Source organism: Xenopus tropicalis, chromosome 8 (assembly GCF_000004195.4).
Source record: "Xenopus tropicalis strain Nigerian chromosome 8, UCB_Xtro_10.0, whole genome shotgun sequence".
NCBI lineage: Eukaryota > Metazoa > Chordata > Amphibia > Anura > Pipidae > Xenopus > Xenopus tropicalis.
In genome coordinates, this window is record NC_030684.2 from 115,487,186 (window position 1) to 115,506,967 (window position 19,782).

Consider the following 19,782-nt stretch of genomic DNA (forward strand, 5'->3'; position numbering starts at 1 on the left):
AGAAAGCTTCTAGGGCTCTTTACTCAGGTATGATAAAGCTTTCTACATATTAAATATAGTGTTCTAGGTGGCACTAATGTGGCAAATCTATTGGCAGTAAAATGCCAAAATGCCTTTCCTTCTCCTTTAAACTCATCTTGGTTATATCCCTGTTCCCTAAGCTGGGCCCAAATACAGATGCTGAAATTGGAAGCATGAACATAGTCTGTATCTGAATTTCAGAAAATGTTGCCATACTCTCACGTTGCTCCCTTGAGCAGAAACTGCTTCCGTAACCAGACTACTTCTTCTGACAGGGAAGGCAGTAATATCACTGTTCAGAAACAGCATTCTAGCTGCCTCATGCATTCATGTTGTATCCCAAACAAAGCTTGCCTTACTTGATTAGCAGATGATGCTGGCAGGAATACAGGAAGATAACTGCATGCAAACACTGAACTGTTCAATGATCCTGTCCTTTGTTCATTCTGTATTTCCTCTCTAGTCTGTTTTATTTATATATTTCCTTGTACTAAAAGGGTGTTCTTTGCTAATGCTCAGGAGAAGTCCTTTAAGTAGATGGCCAAGGTCAGTATTGGCTAAAGCTTTCTTTTAATTCTCAAAACGGTTTAGTTTCTTTCTACTGCAAACTACCAATCTACAAAGCTATACTAAATATAAGGTTTTTTAGGAAATTTCTGAAAATCGTCACAAAGCTTGCATTGTACCCCATTATATACTCCACATTTCATAATGTATGAACATAAAACATTCTAAATATGAACGCCAGGGGTCTACTGAACAGTTTGATGCCCAATATACATAGATTTAGCAAACTATGTGGCACACAGAAGCACCCAAATGAAAATAGTGCATTTGAATTTTAACGTCTGAAACACTGGCTGCTGCAATATAAGCCCCCAGTATGTGCCATTAGACCCCCTAACAGTACGGAGACCCTAGAAAACCTTATATTTTCCGAAAGTACACAATCTGACAAAACAAAAATGGGTTATATGAGTTATTACTGCAAACTACCAAACTAGAAATTTCGTAAAAATAGTCACAAAGCTTGCATTTTTACCCCATTATGTACCCCACATTTTGTAACGTATTAACATAAAGCATTCTAAATACCAACCCCAGGGATCTACTATGCCCTATATGCATAGATTTACCAAACTAAGGGGCATGCAGACACACCCAAATCAATATATATAGCAGACAAAATTTCCATGTGCAAAAGCAAGTAATAAAGAACTACTTGCAATAAAATAGCTAAAATCCAAAAAAAACACTAAAATCAATGTTTTATTTTTAATGTATGAACCCACCCCAAACTGTATGTGTGTGTAAGTGTGTGTTTGTGTGTTGTTTGACATTAACCTGGGGTTGATGGGGGGGGGGTAATAGAAGACCAGGAAACAACAGGCACGTAGTATCCACTGCCTGCCATTTCCCATGGGGCCCCTGGACCACACGTTCCCCACCTCTGCTCATTGTCTAGGTGGCTGTAAACCGAGCAGGGAGCAGCTTTATAAGCCGCTCCTCCACTTCCAAACCCAGAAGTACACCAAAATGTAGCATCTATGATCTGTGTCACTTCAGTCCTTTTATCCACAGAGTGTAGATTCTACGTTCTGTGGCACTTAAAGGGTTAAAGCATGACACTTTGACAAACATAAAGTTCCTCTGTGGGTGTGTGCATTTGGTTTATATGTTACAGGTTACCCGTGGATATCGTCAGATAAGTAATACATGCAATGATATTATTGTCATCCAACGGAAATTGGATATTAGAATGATTATTCAGAGCCCAGACGTGGTCTGTAAATCGTACGGATTATATTGGCATTTGTATGGTCATCTTAAGTCAGAATAAAAGTCACACTCAGGCCAGATTTTTTTTGTTATCCATACAACTGGCCCCATTGGCTAATTCTTCAGTTATTACACAGTTTGGCAAAGCACAAAGATAGCTTAGTTGTAATTAACAATTAGGTCAGGTCCCTAGGGTTCACCAGGATGGCTCTTAGCCTGTTATTATTAGTCACATTTTTTTGCAAAATGAAGGTTTACTGTAGATAACCTGCCAGGTATCCAGGGAACAGATGCACCAGTCTGGGAGTAATCAGTATTACTAGATTTACATGCACAAGAGATGCCCAGGCTCACTTTCTGACACTGGTCAAATGTGCCCAAGTGCAGTATCCCATAGCAACCAATAAAGGGGTTACTTTTTTGTTCTTCCAGCAGTAGACTGAACAAACTGCTCATCTTGCTATATGTTACTGCACTTAGGGGGGAAATTTGCCCAGTTTAGATAAATAAGCCCTTGTTAGCATGGGTTTAATGAAAGAAGACAGCCTTCTTACCCATATAAAACAAGACACAGCCTGCAAGTTGTCTTCTTATATTGCATAATACAGTGAAAATAGTTATCAAAGTGTATAACTGACTTCAGTGAAACTATAGTGAAGCCAGTTCAATATAAGGTATCATAGAGTTTAAGAAATTCTGTGATTTTTTTTTCTGAAAACTAGAATATAGAAAGTAATTCATGCAAAATATTGCATTGTGGCATTCAATAAAATCACTTCTGTTCAGCATACCCATTTCAGCTTAGGAGTTTTATTTCAATGCTCTTTATTAACATTAAGTAATATAGCTTTGGGTCATCTACTGTCATATACTTATGTTTTCCATCAACTCTGAAGTCAAAAACTGCACAAAATAAAAAGCAACACAAACTGCCTCAGAATACCACTGTCTACATTGCGCGATACACTGATTTTAGACTAGTAATTATACAATGTTTGTGGGAAAACTACGTTCTGCTTGTGTATATGACATGCTGCTAGAGACACTCTTTGACTTAGAAATGTCCTTGCCAAGATAGCAATAATAATTATTATCTCTTATTTATAGAAAAAACACAAAATGACACAGTGATATATAAATTATAAGGAAAACAACTGAAAAGAGAAGATGATAGTCAACAAAAATGCCAGCCAAAGCAAGAATAACTCTGAGCACCCTAGGTATCAAGGGATCCATAAATCATGAGCTGAAAATAACAGATTTTCAAAAGCCATTAATTATATTATGCATTAGTTTTGCTTCCCATCTATTGTTTTATTGATGATATATTTAATATGCACAGAAGATCTGAACCTAGTTCATTTCAAGGCTCTCTTCAAAGATCCCATGATTAAATACTGAAATAATAAAAGGGACAAAACAACTGCACTAGTCACACAACTCTAAATTCACAGTTTCATAATGAAGTTTTCCTTAACCTGGCATAAATTACGCATCCATCCCTAACATCTTTATATGATGTGACTAACCACATCACTAAAATGCCATGTATATGATTTTCCTTTGGTTGGAATAATTTGTGACCATGAAAAGAACTGATCCTTCTATCTAGGGTGCCCATTAAATTATTAATTCTGATAAGATTTTGGTCGAGTGCTGTGTTGGTATTCATCAGTTAGCACTAATTTATGAATGATCTGTTAATAAATTTCACACAGATGATTTAAACTGGCATTTAAACTGGCAAATTATTATTTATCATTGTTCAAACCTTCCGGATGTTATCTCAGACTCCCAAAATAACAAGTGGTCTGAGATGTTGAATCCCACAGAAGACAAAGTTGAATGCATTTTTTTTCATTGTTAATATTAGTCAAATCCGCTTACCTGGAAGCATGAATGTACTACCCTAGATGATTATTCAGAATTATTCTGACTCATTCTTATTCAAATCTCATTCTACTGAATTCTATATTTGGATTAACAAACACTAACATTGTTATGGGACAGTCTGAATCAAATCTAAACAATATACTTTGTTCACTTTTTTTAACAGAAGATGCTTTTTAATGCTCCTGATGTTGCCAGAGTGATTACTAATTTGGCCACATTTTTCTTTATCCACTTTATCCACAGTGTTTCATATTCCTAGATCCGTACAGGCAGAATCACTACTCCAAAATGCACCAGGTAACCAATGTTCCAACTAATTCCTTCTCAGCTATGTCCGCAAAAAAATAATTTTGTGCGCACATTTTAAACTTGTGTGCGCATTTTTAAAAACAGTGTGCACAGGTCAGAATAGATAAAAAATGTAGTGTTTCACACAAAATGCTTTGGGCACACCACAATTTGTCATGTGCACTGCTGTCAAAATTTGTGTGTGTGCGTAGGAGCGCACAGCTTAGAGGGAACATTGCAGGTAAGCAATCTCTCCCCACATCAAGAAGGAGAAATGTAACTTCTCCAAGCCCCCCAGGGGGTCAGCCTCACAGTTTGGAAACCACTGCCTTAAGGTGAAGATGGCTTAAATGCTTTCATTTAATGGTGTGATCCATGCCCACAAATTTGAATTAGAAAAGTGCAATTCATACAACTCTTACCTGAACTTTACTATAGTTCTTTATGTGTATCCCACAAAGTAAGATGGCCACGCCGCTGCGCTTGAGAAAGGGGGTACAAAGTTTCCCGAAACGTTGCGCTTAGGTGGTATGTCTAACTACTATTCATATTTGCTGTATTGGATGATATCATATGGAACTTTTTAAAGATTTGCAAATAAAAGATTCTTTTTAACGAATTTGGAGTGCGACTCGGTTGGAAAATTTATATATATATATATGTATGGATCGATAGATAAACAAAAGCCATAAATATCTTGTAAATTATATCCTTATAAAGGATGCTTAGTGATGCCATGTATTATAATCAGTGCTTAGTAATGTAATTTCTGTCACATGACTTGTTAACTTGTGTATTATAATAAATAAAGTACCACCTATTAAAAGGCCTTGTGCATTTATATGATCATGAAACTCTGTGGTGACTTATAAGATCCTAATATATTACAATATGGAAGATATTTGTGTGGTCTTGTGGAGGCTTGATGTTTTTTTTTAGGACTATGATTTTGGAGCTCTTTCATATATGTTCATTAAAGAACTATATTCATGATAAAATATTGAAAAAGAAGTAATATTTTAAGTCAAGGCCTTCATTTATAATTTATAAAAGTAATTTCATAGTATAGTAGTGTAGGCAAGACCATGGCATTGCCAATCAGAACATTCTAGCAGGTAAGAAAAGTTTAGGAACAGTAAAGAGGTCAGAGCAGGCTGCAAGCAGATGTGACGAGGGCAGGCAAAGGTCATGACAGATAGAGGATTAATCAGACAGACTATCAGACAGAAGCAGGAACTGGCGGGGACAAACCTCATTGAACTGCCACAGGAAGCAGGAACTGGCTGCCTTGTATAGGGTCCTGAAGAAGGGGTGTGCAGCAGACAGGTGCAGACTAGCAAGAATCAGCACTGTGTTCCAATCTAACTAAACCAATTAGACTCTCTCTTGGGCATTTAACACTGATTATATTGTTGTCAACATTGATATGTTCAGTTGCTCTTTTTATTTGATTTCTTTAACTAGTGGTAGATGGCAAAGGTCAGGCAATAGCCTGAATGCACTGGTTTGTGTAAACACCACAAGTATTTACATACATGAGCATTATAGTCTTTTCACGTTATCACGTGCAACGCTTTAGCGCTATGCTAAACTTATCTGGTACTCTAAAAATCTATAAATACATAGTTATTAAAAGACTAATCCGGCACCATTTTCAGTATGGCACAGTGCACTTTCCCTGATTATTAAAGTGCATTTCATTCTAATGCACCTCTAATGGATCCATTACTATCTCCAACTGGTTACCTTTTCAGCCTACTCCCTACACTATCACTCGGCTTCAAAAGATAATTTGGGCCTAGTTTACCGCAAGTAACTTACCAGAAAATCTACTGACAGGCCAAAGCATAATAACCAGTTACTTGGCCTGGCAGTGAATGTCCTTGTGGGTACTTGGCCAAGTATGTGGTTATGGTCATCCATTTTCTGAGTTGAAGTTTTGGGGCATGGCACTTAGACCCCACAAATTTTTTGGTGAGTAATAGCTACATTGTATTTAGCTTGATTTAGGGAGATATATTTTTTCCCTTGATTTTTGTTTGTTTATGTTACTCAAAGAATTCTATCTTTGCTACTGGAGCTTTTACCCCAAGTACAGTGAGCCAAAAAAGCTACATGGTCAGGAGAGCTCTTTATCAAAAAAATGAATTGGACAATTAGAATACTGCGCCCCAGAAACTTCTACAGCTTCAAATGTATTACTCATACTTGAAAGTAGGCTAAGCACATTATCTAAAGAGTGCAAATAAGTCCTTCTAACAAAAAAAACCCTGCATACAATAGTGCCAACTGATCTATCAGGAAATATGGGGTTAAAATAACAACCGGTCGGAAATTATAATTATTCTGTAAGTGTTAAATTTACAATCAAGTTGTATTCAGGCTGCAGATAGCAGCATTCCAATCCCACCCGAACAAAGCACAGTTAGGCTCAAGAGTTCTGTGTTAGTATTATGACAGGGTTTTCCTCAGACTCCATCTAAATGGTGGGAAAGAGGGGGATTGAACAACACAGTTTCCAGATGAAAGTGCCTGTGTGCTCATTCAGGCATGTTCACAGAATAGACGGAATAGGCTATTGTCCTTTTGCTCTCCTACACTGTATCTTGTAACAAGATTCTGCTCTACTAAAAGGTAGAAACCTATGCATTTTTGAAAACTATTATATTATTTTATGCTTATTTTATTTAAAAAGTATTCTAGAATTTATACAGAAATCACATCTTACCATAGCTCCTATAGTACAAAAATAAGTAATAACAAAACACTCTAAAATAAAAATAAAGTGCAAAATATAATAAAAATGAGTGCAAACATAATTAAAAATACATTTCCAAAACTCCTAAAATGTATAGACCTTCTATCCCCTGCTATTCAGAGGGCCAGTACCAACTATTTTAAGTGATATGCATATCAGCTAATAATCTATACCGTATTTTTCGGACCATAAGTGGGGGGAAAAAGTCCCTGCGTCTTATGGTCCAAATATAGCCTACACATATACTTTAAAAAAAAGTTTTTTTACTTGCCCGGCTCTGTGTGGTCTCTGTGCAGGGCCGGCGCTGTGCGCATGCATAATAGACACTAGCACGCCCATACGCATGCGCGTCATTCAAACTATGGCAGCCAGAGGGACAGAGGCGCTGGGGTGCGGCGGTGTGCAGTTGTGCGGCGGGGAAAACCATCCTGAGGCCTGAGCAGGACCGCTGGCTTGGAGTTTACAGGTAGGCTGCTTTTACAGGAAATGGGGGCAATTCTTGATTGCTGCTGGTACAGATGGGGGCAATATGTTAGGTGCTGCTGGTTTTAATGCACATAAAATATTTTAGGACACTATGGGGCTGATTCACTAAAGGTCGATAACGATTATTGCATGCTTTTTTACGTTAAAATGCATGCGATAAATAAGTACAGATTCATCAAAGTAATTTCGCATACGTTAATCCGCATATCGCACGCGAAAAAAAGCATCATCGCAAAGCGTTATTTCTAACGCATTGCATTAATTAGTGAATAGAAATAATACTAACGTATGATTCACAAACACATATGAAGCGTTAAATGCGCTAAATATCGAATTATTCTGTTTGAATATTAACACCTACTTGGGGCAGCTGGTACTTTAAGAAAATTGTGGTTCATGAGCTTTTGGCAATACAATATGGACTTTGCAGTGGGATTTTTTCAAGTCTGTGTTGGCCCTAGAGTGATGCAGCCGCCAGTTTGCAGGGAAATGGTAATTTTCAGAACAGTAGTTTTCAGAAACTAACTGCTATGTGTGTAATAGTGTGCACTAATATGGTGTGTATGGCTAATATGGCATGCGTTAAAATATTGAGTAAAATCTGTCATAGTGAGTTAAATAACGCAAAGTACTTCTGATTATGACACGTGTCCTTTCAGTAAATCGAGTGTTAAGTTGCAAAAAATAAGAAGCGATAATATTTTTAACGCATGCTATAAATAGAGCCTGTTTTATTGACCTTTAGTGAATCGACCCCTATTTGTTTCAGAATCTTTTTTTCTTCATTTCCCTTCTCTAAAAACTGTTGCGTCTTATGGTCCGTTGCGTCTTATGGTCCGAAAAATACAGTACATCCATAGCTTTTTCAAGCTTATGGTTGCTCGACTGCTCATCTGTGCTTTTTTTACCAAGTGTGCTTTTAATTTTAAAATAAATAAAAAAACTGCTGAATATATAGCATGAGTATAGTATACCTAGAAACGCTGTCAAAAAGCCAAGTATTAATTCTGTTGCTAGAGAAGAACTAGTAACATGTAGGGGTAAAAGATTAAAAAAACTTTTTCATAAGATCTAACTTTTCAGCCCCAAGGCTTGAGCAATCATAAAAAGGGCTTTTTTTCTCTATATTGACTTTTTTTGTGCATTTGGGCATTTGCCCCACTATACTGAGTGTGTGCAACTTTACTTTATATATAGCCTCTTTTTTATGCCAGCTAATGCAAAGACTCCACAGGGACTTATTTTTATTTTATACTTTTTTTTGCATTGTAAAATCACTAACAGGGCCATGGTACTAAAAAGGGGGCATTAAGGTCATGACTGCACTAAGGACCCTGCTCCATTTCTTAAGAGCGCAGAATGGTTCTTGTTCAGAAGGCTTCTGACCCAAGAGGCCTGTCCAACTGGTGACCCATGCTCCCCCATGTGACCCCCACCTGTCTGGTTGCTGTGACTGCTTACCTTTGTGTGAGCTGTCAATGGTATCAGAAATATGATTAACTACAGAGTACTGCCTGCCCTACCCTGCCTGTGTGTGCCATACTCTGCCTGCCCTATGCTGCCTATGTGTGCCATACTCTGCCTGCCCTATGCTGCCTGTGTGTGCCATACTCTGCTTGCCCTATGCTGCCTGTGTGTGCCATACTCTGCCTGCCCTATGCTGCCTGTGTGTGCCATACTCTGCTTGCCCTATTCTGTCCGTAGGAGGTAAACCTGCCAAAGGTTTGTTCTGGAAGGTTGTTAGCATTTGCATACAGTCATTATATGGTCCCTAAGGTGTGTAATCATGTGCTGGGGGTTGCTGTGCTATCCACAGGGGAGGCATATGGATTTAAGGGTATGTCTTAATATGACATAATAAACTTCTTTCACATATGAATGAAGGGTGATATAACTGCAGTGAGCACCGACCATTTGGGTTTTTGCTGTGCTACCACCATTAATGTGGGTATGATTTTAAATGCTTTTGTGATAGCATAGGTGTGGTTTGAAGTGGGTCTTTTTAAAAAAGGGGAGTGGTCAAAACTGGCTTCCATTATCAGCCCTCCACCATGTAAGCCAGAAAAATTCTGTCTCACAGAAGTTGGACAGCATTAACCTAGAGAGGATTAATCCTTTCTGCAGTAAACTTCAATTGCTGCAGGAATGGAATAGCTCCTTTTTTTTCCTTTTTTCAGTTTTTTCCAAGCCTCTAGTATCACTTTACAGCTATATTATATAGTATTTTAATGCAAAGTAAACACTTTCTCTTTTGAAAAGTCTCCATTTAGTGCAGGTGAGCAATGTCAACACTGTTTGAATGAAACTGAGTGTTACAGCATTGTTCATTAAAAACTTAAATAAGGAGAGTAATGAGGGCAGGTCAGGAGAAATTGAAGCACAGAAACACAGAAACAAATTGCCAGTGCTCGGTCTAACCCACGCTGTGGCACTGACCAGCTGCTAGAGGCACCCTAGTGCCAGCGCTCAGGCTAATCAGAGAAATTGAAGACCAGAGGAAAGGATAGAAAAAAGTAGGAAAAAATACATTTGGATGTTTTCAGCATACAACTGGCATGTAATGGAGAACTGCCAGAACACTAATACAGAGCATCATTAAAAGGAAATATAAAACATGAAAGAGTGTGTTATGTACAGAAAGAACATTATGTACATACAGTGTGAATATGATAGCTCCTGACCAATTCTCTCTTTATGCTGCATTAACAAATTCTAATCTCTGATATATTTTTAATTTAAAGACCCTGAATCTCAATTTGTTTTAAGTAGCTCTAAAATACAAAGTGTGGGGACTAAACACCGCATATTTCAGTTTATTTTCCAAAGTTAAAAAGCCACATAAAAAAACAGAAAACTAATTTTAAGTTTCATGCTTTGAAATAAAAGTAGCACAGGGAGAAATACACTGAAGCTAATTCTGTTCACTTTGTGTCTGGGGAAGTATGCATCTCCCAAGCACACTGCCTTTAGTCTCCAGTGTGCCTAATTTCCCATGTATGACATTTTTTTTTAAACGCCCAATTTCTGTTGCTACAGATGTCTGGAAGTACATGTCAAGCTAACTAAGGATGCTTAAAGAAATACTGACACCAGAAATAAAACCTAATTTTACATCATAACATTGTATTTAAATGTTATTTATAACTGTACCATACAAATATTTGCCAAATGCTTTTACATCACCTATCTGATCCCACATGTTACTCTATGAGAGGGCTGCCATATTTGTGCAGCAGCAGTCCGTTAGCATTAGAAGCTAGAACTGACAGGCTGAGAAGGAACAGTCAGGTTGGTAAAGTCAGGTTTAGGAATATTAGTTAACAATTACTTACAAAATCAGCTCCATCAGCAAAAAACAAAATACATCAAAATGGCCTATAGGTAATTTGTATGTACATTCATATTTTGAAGATTAGTTTTTTTAGTGTCAGTGTCACTTTATGTATGTCAGACTGCTGTGTGCTTGTACTGAAATGTGGGTAACAACCAAATTTCTGGTATGGCAGGTCTAGACGCTCTGGCTGTTATATAAGACAATGTAGAATCCAGAGAAAGTGCCAAAAGTGGCTGGTATTGCATCCTTAAATTAATATTTGTCTTTCCTTGGCTTGACAATTGCTTACAAGAACCTATCTTAGGTTCACATATCTACTAATCAGATTCTAAGGGCTCTGGCACACGGGGAGATTAGTCGCCCGCGGCAAAACTCCCTGTTCGCGGGTGACTAATCTCCCCGAGTTGCCTCGCGAGTCTTTTTGGGCGATTTGCGCGAAATCACGCCGCCGCGTCTGCCATCCCGCCGGCGACTTACATGTTCGCCAGTGGGATGGCAGGGGGAAGGCAACTCGGGGAGATTAGTCGCCCGCGAACAGGGAGTTTTGCCGCGGGCGACTAATCTCCCCGTGTGCCAGAGCCCTAATAAGTATAATGGGTGCAGGTAGAGATATCACTGGGTTAACTTAGGTGTATGTTCCTTGTCTTCAACCATCTGTCATAACAAAAGCTTTGCTGTCATGAATCATATCTGATAATACTTATATAAGCCTCACTGATAAACAGCATAACATTTTTGCATTTTGCATTTTTTTTAAAAAGTTGTGTATAGGGCCGATTTATTAAACATTTCTGCAAAAACCCAACTAGTCCCACCCCTCTTTTCCACTTCCTGCTGCCTCCTTTCCAAGGCTGTGCAGGAGGGCCGGCGGCACTCAGCACACTGGGCTTTAAAACAGGAACTAATCAGCAGCTAGGCTGACCTGATAGGGAACTGGAGTCTGTCTCTGCACATGTGGTTGCAGGGCTGTGATTGGCTATCCTACTGTGCTTCCAGTAAAAGGGGCATTTTTACAGATAGTATTCATTTTTAGACCAAAGTGAAACCAGCACCATAGATTATTCATAATTGCCTACACAATTAGAGGTTTATTTCTATATGTTTCCTTTAACACTACTAAACGTTTGTGTACATAGTCTAAGGTACACGTATTTTACAACTGGGTATTTAGGAATGCAAGGTTTTATCCAGAGTGGAGGAATTGTTTGTTTTACACTAGACTATACAACTAAAATCCAAGGGGTATGGGGTTTGTTTTCCTGATTTGCTTTGCTAGTATTTACATGATGTTTATATTTATTCCAGGTTGGCAGGGATCAGACCCAAACTGGCACTCTATGGATTCTGGGAAATGCCAGAGGGGCTGCTGTAAGATGCCATAGACATTTTAGTGGGCTGGTGGGGACTGTTTGTACTTGAAATGCCAAGGGCTATTTTGAATCCCAGTGGCAGGGATCATATTGCTGGGTTGTAATATTTTTCTTTTTTATTTCACTAGCATTAAAGTGATTTTATTTTGTGAATTTAACATCTAATCACCACTACAGTGTATAAATATTTGTTACCAGGTTCTGAATAGGTTAGCTTTTGATTTTGTTGGTTAGAAATTTGTTTGGCATTTATTTTGCCCCCATCTCTGTCCTTTTAAACTTTGGACTAAATAAAAGCTTAATTCTATATCCCACCATTTTTACTACACGTTAATGACTCCAGAAGTTAAAGGACATTTAACCTGATGGTAATTTTAAGTTTAATGCCTTAAAACATATAGCAGAATGACTAGCAGTGGGAATTTCATCTTTATTGCCACACTTTCCACCACAAGAGAATGCATGATTTAAGCATTTATCCTATAGTGTCTGTACCTACTGCGCCACACTGAACTGCCAAATGCAGTTAGAAAACAACTTGCTGCATTCCACCTGTGTATTGTGGTTCCATTCAGCACAGTGAGTATGGCACTATCAAGTGTTCCTTTGCAGCGGTATGCGTAAAAAAGCCACTGCAGGGGAACATGAGGAACCCTAGTGTGCATTTTCAACTCTCCTGGAGTTAATTGTCACTTACCCACTTTGATGAGGCAGCTGTCACTTTGTTCTTGGTGCACAATTTGCTTAGCAGTGCTGGGGTCCTAAGCTCAAATCTGACTTGGTCATTGTTTGTAAGGGGTTTGTATTTTCTTACAATGTCAATATGGGTTTCCTCCAGGTACCAGGTTTCCTTCCACACTTCTTAAATATACAGGCACGTTTATTGGCTCCTGCAACACACTAGGGTGTGTTGTTTGAATTTTAAAGAGATCTTAGAGCAGTAAGCACCAGGGTCGGACTGGGGGCTCGCCTGGGCTGCGACCCCAGGGACCCCCCCACTGCAGGGACTCCCACCGACTTCACATGCCCCCCACAGAGGCCCCCGTTGCACGTACATGCTCCCAACAAGGGTAATTGTTCATCACCCAAGCGCACATAAGTAGACTCGATCAGGGGAGGGAGAGCTGCTGAGATCGGGTCTGGGCCACTGGGGCCCACCGGGTTTTTTCACGGTGTCTGACCCTGGAAAAAAACACGATGTCTGACCCTGGTGAGCCACAAGCAGTGGCTCCAGAGCAAAGTCTTGCTCACCTTTCCCTTTACTTCTTTTCACTGTTTCCCTGTGGCCTCAATATAGGTGCCCATTTTTAAATCTCTGGCTTGGAGGCAAGTTTTGGAAGCGCAGAGACACAGTTTTACTCCAAGCAGAGCCTCCTGCAGGCTAGCAGTCCACATGGGGCTACCAAATAGCCAATTGCAGTCCTTACTTGGCATTCCAAAAGAACATTTTTCATTCTGTGTGGATCACCAAAACTTTTACATCTTAACGTGGCTCACAAGTAATAAAGCTTGGGGACCCCTGCCTTAGAGTACAAGCTCTGTTGTGGCAGGGCCTGATGTTAATGATAAACTGTAACATGCTGCATAAAAATGTAAAAAAAAGTATTTAGTATTACAGTAATAGTATGAGGGCTACATTTTAATAAAAAACAGAGCTCTTAAGTTTGCTTATCTGTTATGTATAGCATGTTGCTGTATATATTTCACACCAACAATATTCATAGCGAAAGGTTTCCTCTGATTATTAATAAGTTTTTCTTATTTGTCATGGGAATTTGCAGTATTTATTAACAGTGTGCAGTCTGCCAGGTAACAGAATAAAGGACAAGTTGGGTTGCTAAGGGCGACAGATCGAAGTGATCTTGACATGTGGCTTGTTTATTGATTGGAAGGTGCGCAGGACATGTCAAATCATGAACTAAAAGAGTCTCTTCTGCGCTCGTGGCTGTTACAAGAGAGGGTTATTGAGCTGCTGCAGTGGCATCTGGCACCATGTATATATCCTGTAAAGCAGTTACATAAAATTATAAAATCGATTTATTGAATGGCAGGTGTTAAGTCTAGGGGCAGATGGGAAGCCTCAATGCATAAGAAAGCGTGCCTAAAAAAATACTATTGATTTACAGTCAAACGCTTCATTTGTAATCGTTAGCCTGTTTGATCACAACGTTATCGTTCTTTTTGTATTGGTTAAGCTGTAAATGATTAGAGGAGGTGAATTGCTCTCAGCGTGTGGTCATTAACCAAGGCAAAGATGTAACTGTCTTTTTGGTTAACCCCTTACACTTTTTTTTTAAACAGAACAGCAGGGAGGAATAAAGACAAATTGCTGTATGATTATGTGGGGGCTCTTGAACTCTACAGTCTTCAACTGCCATAGAAACTTACTAGCACAGATGGAGTTTAATGTAAGGGCAACTGAAAATATAAACAGTAAGCAAAGGATGTTGCTTCTTGAACTCATAACACAACATTTGCATTCAAATTTCTATAAATGGTGGACTACTATTAGCAGTGTGATTAATGTCGCACCTCCTATTAGATCCTATTAGCTTTAGAGAGGAGCCCAAATGATAGTTACATGGTTTTAGTAAATGTATAATAAGCCCGTGCTGGCCATCTCTCTGTCTCATTTTGCGATCCCTGATCCCAGATACTGAAGCTGCTGGGGAGAAAGGAGTTAACTCCAATTCTCAGGTCTCCCACCCCATCCACAGCTGTGGCCTTGCCTTTTTTTGTGCAAAGTGGCTGTTTAGGCTTCTCAGGGCTGGCACGTGTCCCCCTTCCCTCCTCACAACACCCTCCCTGCAGAGGAGGCACACGCCAGCTTCATTACAATATTAATGCAGGAGCCATGTGGCAGCAACAGTTTGTCAGTTACAGTCTTTCTCCAAGTGTGTGATCAGAGCTCATTGTCAGCCAATTACTCACTACTAAATCCTCACACAGACACCCCTTCATTCTTTTCTGGTCACCTTCTTTTCTTGCATAGTATTGATGGGGTAATTAACACAGGAATCTCCATAATGCATAGAATGTTAATGTTTTTTTTTTCCTTAGGACCTAAATCTATAAGAGTGCTTTTGATTTCTAGAACCATTTAATTTAAAAGACAAAATAGAAAGACACTAAACTGGAAACCCTTAAGGGAACAGTAACACCAAAAAATGAAAGTGTATAAAAGTAATAACAATATAATGTACTGTTTCCCTGCATTGCTACAACTGGTGTGTTTGCCTCAGAAAGGCTACTATAGTTTATATAAGTAAGCTGCTGTGTAGCCATGGGGGCAGCCATTCAAAGGAGAAAAGGCACAGGTTACTTAGCAGATAACAGATAAACCCCCATTATATGGGGCTTATCTACTAGTTATCTGCTATGTAACCTGTGCCTTTTCTCCTTTTTTCCAGCTTGAATGGCTGCCCCCATGGCTACACAGCAGCTTATTTATATAGTAGCTTTTCTGTAGCAAAACACCAGTTTTTTGCAGAGCAACAGCACATTATATTTTAATTACTTTAAAACGCTTTAATTTTTTTATGTTACTGTTCCTTTAAGTCAAATCAGTAAAAACACACATTTATTGTAAAAATGTTGTTTTAGAAATAACTGATGCATTTTATGAAAGTTTCAGCACTTTCAGCTTTCAGGGTATCAGTTTTCATGCTTTAATTCACACTCATTGCTAGAGGTTTGGAGCTTGCATATCTCTTTAATTTTGGTGACATCATAATCTATAATATTACATATAAATATATATAATACACAGTTGGTCATTTCCCTATGGGACCAAACTGTAAATTATATCCTTAGAAATGGTGCTTAGTGATGTCATCAGTTTATAATCAGAGTGTAGTGATGCCATTTCTGTCACATTACTTATGGAAACTTGTATATTATAATATATTATAATAAGTACCACCTCTTGTAAAATATGAGGATATTAAAAGTCACCTTGGAGTTCCATGACCTGTATAAAAGTACTCAGCCTTTTTATATGGTCATGGAACTCCTCTGCGACTTATAACATCCCTATATTTTACAAAATGTTACTATATATCTCATTCAAGGTGCTAGCTAGGGTGCCCTAAAACAAAGCTTCCCTGTGACCATGTGAGCTGTCACTTAAGCAGGATTTTTAATCTGACACATGGAGCAAAGTGCCGCTTGCAAAAGCCAATGGTACAGGGGCAAGTACTCTGTGTAAGGGCCAGAAAGAAAGTGAACGCCATCAAAACAGCCTCAAGAACTTAGCTGGAAGAAAAATAACTTTATATAACAAATGTAGACACTTTCCACTCTCCAGCTGCTGCAGAACTACATCTAGTCTCCCCAGCAATCCCTACAAGCAGGAATGGGATGCTGGCAATAATTGCTCTGCAACAGCTGGATTATTGAATCAGATCTAAGAGAGCTTGCAGGATGCTGCAGCCTTCCAGCTGTCTCCAGTCATTTATTACTAAATATTATTATAGAGCATATGATGGCTATATAGATGGCTACACAATAGTAGTGGCTACATGAGATACTAAAGAAACAAAATCAGTCACAATCCATGAGACTTACTACTAATGTCCCAATGGTCTTACCTACGTGTAGAAGTTAGCCACACAGTATTCTCTTCCCATTACAGCTCTTTGCCAGAGTTGCTTGTAAAACAGCGGTCCAGGCAAGCAACAAAAGTAGTGCTTATTGAAAGACCTAGCTCAGAGTTTCCCAAGCTGTGGGGCTGGCCTGCAAATGGGGCCCAGAGTAGTGGATGTAAGCCTAGCCTGAAAGCGAGCAGGAGTAGGATTCTGGATAAATGTTCATCTGCTGTCCTACATATTTATGGAATCTAGCCCAAACACCAATTAAGATCATATTTTGAAGGCAAACCGGTAACTTGCTGTCTTATATTATTAGGTATTATTGGAACTGTAGCAGGGTGACTGATTTACTGTAGTTTGAAAATAAGAGGAGGCTCAGAACATGTTTGACCAAAAAGGAGCTTCAGTCCAAAAAGTCCTCAGACCTAGCCTATAGTATACCATCTATCATATTTCCAATGTATTCTTTCTATACTTGCTCTATTTGTATTCTCATCTCATTCATACTCAAAGGCTAGTTTTCATCTTTATGCATAGGAAGGTCGGTTTGGTTTCCACAGCATGTCATTACCTGGTCAGTCAGTGACCTAACCATGTTCTGATGCAGTGGTCCCCAACCTTTTTTTTTTTTTTTTTAGCTGTGTGCAACATTCAGATGTAAAAAGTGTTGTGGACCACACAAATATGAAAACATATTCTGGATGTTGCCAAATAAGGACTTATAATGGTTATTTTGTATCCCCATATGGACTGACAACCGCTGTTGTTGGCAGTAAACTTGTTTCTCGCCGCCTCCAAAATTTGAGCCAAGCCAAGAATTAAAAAATTATCACTTTCTTTATGGACTCTGTGAGCAACATTCAAAAGAGTGGTGAGCATCACGTTGCTTACTTCTGATGTCCATGTGGGAAATACTGCTGCTTTCCCTCAACCTGGGTATGGCCTCTGTTAGACTACACCTCCAGTCGGGGAATCAATTTTGATATTTGATTCTTTAAAATTTGAAAACAACATTCTCACAAAACTTTTGACAAGATTAATTTTCTTTCCTCTAACAAAACTAAGGATTTGCACCAGCCACCTGGTGGCTTCAAGTTTTGTGTCTCTTCTTTGTACAAATTCCTAGTGAATACAAAGAGATGTGTAAACAGTTCTCTGTGTTATATTTAAAATACTGTTTGGGAAATACAAACATCTGCTTAAGTAAAAGAATTTTGATGCGCTGATGAATGGAAAGAAAAATTTGTAGATACACAGTAATTATGATAATTATGTGTTATTTGTCATTTGTGGTGATTTTCACATTAAACATGCTGGATTTGGGCATGTGTGGAATAAATAGGTGAGTCTAATTGGGCTTTGTTGGCAGTTGCCAAATGTTTACCAGTAAAAAAAGACCGGATTTTCTATATTTACAAGTATCAGACTATAGCAGGTGCTATAATATTTGTATAATTTGTCACTTAATTTGGTGAGTACGAACTGGCAGGGCTATGGTACATGTGGCCTTGTGCCTATTAACAGTTCTGAGAGCCAGGAGCAAACTTTGACTTCAATGCCTCACAGACTACATACATATAGCTGGTATACACTGCATCCAATACTCAACTGCCTAATACACAGGCATCAAATGCATGGGCAATTCTAATCATTGTGGCAGGATTTAAAAGGTGTATGAAAGGATGTATTAAAGATGCTGCTTGGGCTATGGTATAGTTCACTACAGTATAACTAGCAGCTATTAACATAGCCACCCACTGTATCTGACATCAGTTGTTGGACAAAGGGAAACCAATTAGGCAAAATCTGGTTAGTGTTAAAATGCTTTTGTATTTATAGACCTAATCATTACTTGGTAATATGGATTGCTATATGACACACACTTATCAAACTGTCATGGTCTGTGGAAGTGCTAGAATAACCTATGCTATACAGCAGGGCATGTTTGCTGTCAGAAGATAGGGGTCCTTTATAGAGTCCGCCGTATCATGGCTGGTGTCCATCTGGACTTATATTGTTTGTGTGTCTCCCTTGTACTGAAGCCGTGTGTCTCCCTTGTACAGAAGCCATGCCCTGTTCTGTTTTTGTGGCTGTGCCAGATGGCGTCTTCATCTATATCATCATGCATGAAGTGTCTGTGCTTAGTGCAATAAGCATACACCACAAGTAAAAAAAAAAGAAAAATCAAAGCACACCCATACTAACATCTGCTGAAGCCAATATTACCTAGCTTGTCTTTCAGGACTAAATTAAAGAACCTGAGATCCTTCTGCTTCTTTGTGTCCTGATTATAAATTATTATGAAGCGCTGCTGTTATCTCACTAATGTTAGAGACACAGGATATTACAATTGATCATGATTAAAGCTTCATAATATATAGTTGTTTACACTGGGGACAATAGTGTGTCATCAGCTATATACAACTATATAGCAATTGCACTTATTATGTATGTATTTTTATAGCCATGGCTTTTGACTCTGACTGCAGGTTCTCTTTTTTTGTGACCTTAACCCACACTGAAAAAGGTCCATGCAAGCGGGCTATCACCAACATTCAAATCCATAGCATATTGATGTAGTATATTCTAATCAGAATACTTCCAGAACTGGTCTTAGATTCATTTTGAACCCCTTGGTCAAAAATATTATATTATGAAATAATTTATGTATATTAAGTTAACGTTTAGTATGTTATAGAATGGCCAGTTCTTAGCAAATGTTCAGTTGGTCTTAATTTTTTAATCATTTTTTAATTATGTGCCTCCCTCTTCTGACTCTTTCCAGCTTTCAAATGGGGGTCACTGACCCTGGCAGCCAAAAAAACTATTGCTCTGAAGTTATAATTTCATTGTTATTGTTGCTTATCTTTCTCTTCAGACCCACTCCTATTCAGATTCTCATTCAAACCGCTGCCTGGTTGCTAAGGTTAACAAGATCCTAGCAACCAGATAGCTTCTTAAATACCGAACTATAGAGCTGCTGAACAAAAAGCTAAATAACTAAAAAAAACACAAATAGTGAAAAATGAAAACAATTGCAAATTATCTCAGAATATCACTATCTACATCATACTAAAAGATAATTTAAAGGTGAAAAACCCTTTAAATTACTAGTGCGGGAAGCATGTTCTGCCTCTTCTCTGCTCATTTTTTTCCTGTCCCACTATAGAAATGAGCAGAGAAGTTAGGATAGGAAAAGATGATGCAGACAATGGTCAGCAGCAGGTTTTTTAGTTGCTGTTTGCACACAGATACAATTCCCAG